Source organism: Bubalus bubalis, chromosome 4 (assembly GCF_019923935.1).
Source record: "Bubalus bubalis isolate 160015118507 breed Murrah chromosome 4, NDDB_SH_1, whole genome shotgun sequence".
Lineage (NCBI taxonomy): Eukaryota > Metazoa > Chordata > Mammalia > Artiodactyla > Bovidae > Bubalus > Bubalus bubalis.
In genome coordinates, this window is record NC_059160.1 from 13,523,481 (window position 1) to 13,528,261 (window position 4,781).

Here is a 4,781-nt window from a genome sequence, read left to right on the forward strand (position 1 = left end):
GTGGTGTTCATGTGTCTGCTCCTTTCCTCTCTGGCTTTCTCCATGGACCACACAGAGTTATCTTTTAACTGTGAACAGATGACATCACCCGCCACTTTTTAAGCGATGTTTATCTGGCTTGTGACAAAATCCAGACCCCTTTCCCTGGCCTTCAGTCTCCTGACTTATACACACAGCGTGGCCCCCTCCAGCCCTGTCAGCATCAGCCCTGACTTTCTCCCCTACACCCAGCCCGCCCTGGAGACAGTGGCCTTTGTCTCTTTTCCCCAAGTTTGTTCCTACCTTAGAGACTGGCCCAAAATGCATGCCCCCAAATCTCATAACTATTTTAATTTGCCTGGTTTCAGCTTAAACATCTTCTCTCTGAACCCAGCTCAAGGAGCCCCACCCCTCAATCCCTCGCTCACACCTCCCTGTGATATTTTCAATATTTTAGATACAGGGTAATCTCAAAGTCCTCGTACTTTGCCACACATCTATGGCAGTGGCCAGGAATGAGAGGGCCATGGTCCTATTCCTCCAGAGTCTGGAACTCAGCCAGACAAGGATTTGGGTTAATTTCCTTTCTGATCAGATGCGCTAGGAAGCTTTTCCCCTGTCATTCTAGGAGCGTGCTGTTCCCAGATGCTGGGAACGCTTTTCTCCTGCATGAGGTGACTTCCTGGCCTTCCTGGTGATCACAGTAACACCCCTGCCCACCCATCGGCATTCCTCCTCCTGGTGTGGACACCTTGCCTCCTGGAGATCAAGCCCCACCCCCACCCCGTCACTGGCTTTTCTCCTGGTGCTGTCGCCTTGCCTCCTGGTGATCAAGTACCCCACCCCACTGGCATTTCTCCCTCTGGGGCTGTCGCCTCGCTTCTCATGCTGTTTTAGCCCACTGAGCCCTAAGGGGATTGCGGCCAAGAGGAGGACGCCTGCTCCAGACAAGAGCCTTGGGGCCGTGGTCTCTGGCAGTGCCCCCCGCTGCAGCGCAAAGTCCCAGGGAGGTGTGCCCCTTTTCTCCAAAGTCGTCCACTTCTAGTCTTTGTGCAGAATCTGGTCTTTCCGGTTACGGTCTCAGTTCCCTCTAGGTATTTCTTGTGATCAGCGGGTGTTGAGCGGAAGCCGTGGTCAGAGGGGAAATTCAGAGATCAGCTCTCCCTCAGTGGGAAGGGACTGGCACGCAGGTCAGGCCAGTAGCACCATGTTGATGGAAGGAGCTAGGCTGCTATGATCGGGGCAGACTGTGGACGCTGCTCGAATTCCTGGGACAAGAGTGAAGTGGGGAGACACAAGAGGTGCGGCGGTCGACTGGCCTGCTTCAAAGGTGAGGGTGAGGGGGCTCCATGGGGTGGCCAAAAGTGTGCAGAAGCTGCCCACATAGGCTCCCTGAGGTGGTCCTGGCTACAGCCCTGCCTCTGGCTGTGACCGTGGGGGAAAAAAGACCAGAGAACACATGGTCCTCAAGGGCACGGTCCTGGGGCTCCCCTGGTTCCCTTGAGGGGAGATCAGGAGAAGAGGGAGGGGGCTTTTGTACCATATAAATGAATGATGATTGAATGAGGGACTTGCAGTAGAGCAGGGCAGGGATTTTGGGGGCTGTGGGCTAGAGGGAACCTCTGGGCTGGGGTAGACCTCCCAGTTCTGCTTTTATAACCTCACAGGGAGTGGACTTGATAAACCAGAGCCATGTGCATCCACGTGGTATCCTGTGTCCTTACTGTCACCGTTGCTGAATCAAAGCCGGACAAGCACAGAAAGAAGGAAACCCTCTGCCTCTGGTGCCTGGGGCCATCCAGACAGCATCAGACCTGGGGGGTGGGGGAGCTGTACCAAGGCCCTGCCACTACCTGCTTGCTTTCTTGTTAGTCACCAGAGGCAGGTACCTTTACTTTGCAGATTTAAGTTGCAGATGCAACACTTTATCGACTCATGCCAATCAGCTGAGTTAACGTTTGTGACGTGCTTAGAACAGTGCTTGGCACTGTTAGCTGCTCCAGCTATTGTTATCAGTATAGCAGCTACGGTGTTTCAGCCTCTAACTTCTGATGGCCCGAGTAAACCAGGGTGACTCGAGGGTGACAGAGCAGCACCCATGGTTCCACTGGCTCATTGGATGAGCTTCACAGGCTGGGAGGAGGAAGTCACCCAAGCAGCTGGTCCACATGGCTGTTTGCTCAGACCTAACCTCTGGCTTTGGTTTTTCCAGTGGTCATGTATGGACGTGAGAGTTGGACTATAAAGAAAGCTGAGCACCAAAGAATTGATGTTTTTGAACTGTGGTGCTGGAGAAGACGCTTGAGAGTCTCTTGCACTGCAAGGAGATCCAACCACTCCATCCTAAAGGAAATCAGTCCTGAATATTCATTGGAAGGACTGATGCTGAAGCTGAAACTCCAATACTTTGGCCACCTGATTCAAAGAACCGAATCATGGGAAAAGACCCTGATGCTGGGAAAGATTGAAGACAGCAGAAGGGCAGACAGAGGATGAGATGGTTGGATGGCATCACCGACTCAGCGGATATGCGTTTGAGTAAGCTCCAGGAGTTGGTGATGGACAGGGAAGCCTGGCTTGCTGCAGTCTATGGGGTTGCAAAGAGCTGGACACGACTGAGCGACTGAACTGAACTGAATCTTTGGCACTGGCACCTCGTGTGGGTGAAGTGCTGGGCATCCCAGAAGCCCCCTTTAGCGACAGGTGTGTGCTATAGGGTGTGTGCAGGCTGCCCATCCTCCCGTGAGACTTGTGATGTGGGTGTTCCCTTCTGAGCCGTCTGCCTCCTGGCACCACCAAAGAGGGTACCCAGACGATTCCACCTGAATTTAGAGACTTGGCTGATAAGCCTTCACTCTGGGCCTGTGCCCTGACCTGGAACGCTGGGAGGGGCTAGGCCATCCTGGGCTGCAGGGCACCCTCTTCCCTGCTCAGCTCGCCGACTCAGGCACACACACACAGCCCACTGGGCCCATAGATGTTCACAAAGTCCAGGAGCGATTGTCTACCCCTGGACTACTGGCCAGAGGAGTGTGTGAGCAAGGCCCCTGGGGGTGAGACCCTCCTGGTTACATTGCTTGCTCCAGAGTAAGGACTCGCTCGTCACATACCACTGCACCCTCGAGCCTTTGCTGTCTGACCCCAGGCTGTCCTAAATGTCCCACCTCAGCTGCTCTGTGGCCTCTGCCCTTACTGATCATTTCCTTCCCCTGTTCCTAGAATCATCCACCAGCCCTCCTCCCCAGCACCTGATTCCCCATCCTGACTGCCCCCCGCCCTTTCCCCACACAACCTCACTCTGGTTGCGTGGTCTCGGCTGTCTGCTGTTCTGGGAAAACATCTTGGTTGAACCCTCATGGGCCACCCATACCAGCCTGTGCAGGCGACCCTCTGAGGGATGCTGGGCTGAGACGCCAGGCTGGGGTCTCCCTTTAATTCAAGGGAGACCAGTCAGACTTGTATTGGAGACAGAGTCACGGATGCGTGTCAGACAGACTTCTTGTGCAGCCAGCAGTGACTGTTGGGAATGACAGGCTCCCCCCTGGGCCCGGGGCAAGCACAGAGTATACTTTCCACCAGCTCAAGCCTCTGATGGGGGCTGTTGGTGAGCAGAGATGGGCTCTTCTCCCCGCATTCCTCTTTTATTTTACATGACTAGCAAAGCCTCCTCCTACCCAGGGTGCTTTGGTCCAGTGTGCTGGATGCTGTTGACTTACTGCTTCAGAAATCAACACACAACCACCTCAACCGTCTTCTTTGGTGGGAGAAGCAAGTGTGGGTGTCTTTGATGGAGTGAGCCATGGGGACCCTTTTCTGAATGATGGGGAGTCAGGTCCTGGGCATCTGTGCTAATGAGCTTCCCTTGCCCTTTCTTGGCAGGATCTGCTGACCCACAGCGAATGTTCTGGAAAGCGCTGGTGGACCTGAGATGGAAAGAGGGTAAAGAGAGAGAGAGGCATGGGGGCCTCGGGGGTGGGGGGTGGTGGTGAAGGAATCATGAAACATCTTACCCTGTGTCTGGACAAGAAACCAAGGTCTCACTTGTGTTTTCCCAAATAGCTAGTTGGTATTACAGCACCAGAATGTTATTCCCTTCTAAAAATAGATATTGCATGTTATCAGAGCTGTTCTTTCCTATTATTTTTTTGGTTCTTTCTTGATTTGAAAATGTTAGTTTTATTGGTGGCATTGCATTTTGTTTGGAGGGGGCATATCTAGCAATGTGTTTGCTTTCTCTACACCCTTTCATACCTTCTCCAAATCCCCCAGGCCATTTGGTACTTCTGAACCTTCATTTACGCTGTTCCCCATGCCTGGGACCCTGTCTCCTCCGTAGGGCTCCTCCCAAGCCCTGAGACCAAACTCCTACTCATCCTTCAAGACTCAAGTGAGACAGCTCTTTCTCTGGGGAGCCGTCCCTGTCTCCTTTATCTCCACTCCTCAACCCCCACCCCCCACCAACCCCTAACCGTGGACTCCTGCCCACTGATCTCATGAGCCCCATGCATGTATTTCCCTGCTTCCCATCCATATGTTAATTACAGTCGAAGCGATCGTGTCTCTCTTCCCTTCTAGACATAAGCTTTTTTGGGAACAGTGGGTGCGTGTCAGTCCTGGTTGTGTCCACCTTGGTGACCACAAGCCCAGACACGTTCTTCTGCTGATACCCTCACCCCATTCTGGCGCTCGCCCCCTCAGCTGGCCTCAAGAAGAAGTGACATATGCTTGGGGGCACATCTACAACAAAGAAGGGCTCTTCTTTTATGGTGGCCCGTGGGTAGACCTGCTCAGCAGCTTTCCTT

At 53.5% G+C, this 4,781-nt stretch overlaps 1 long non-coding RNA gene across 1 annotated transcript; it reads left to right on the plus strand.

Moving 5' to 3' along the window:
- The first annotated feature begins 2,497 nt into the window (after positions 1–2,497).
- LOC123333183 lies at positions 2,498–4,539 on the plus strand. Its single transcript, XR_006550359.2, has 2 exons — positions 2,498–2,682; positions 3,859–4,539. It is a non-coding gene; the product is annotated as an uncharacterized LOC123333183 (long non-coding RNA).
- Positions 4,540–4,781: the final 242 nt, after the last annotated feature.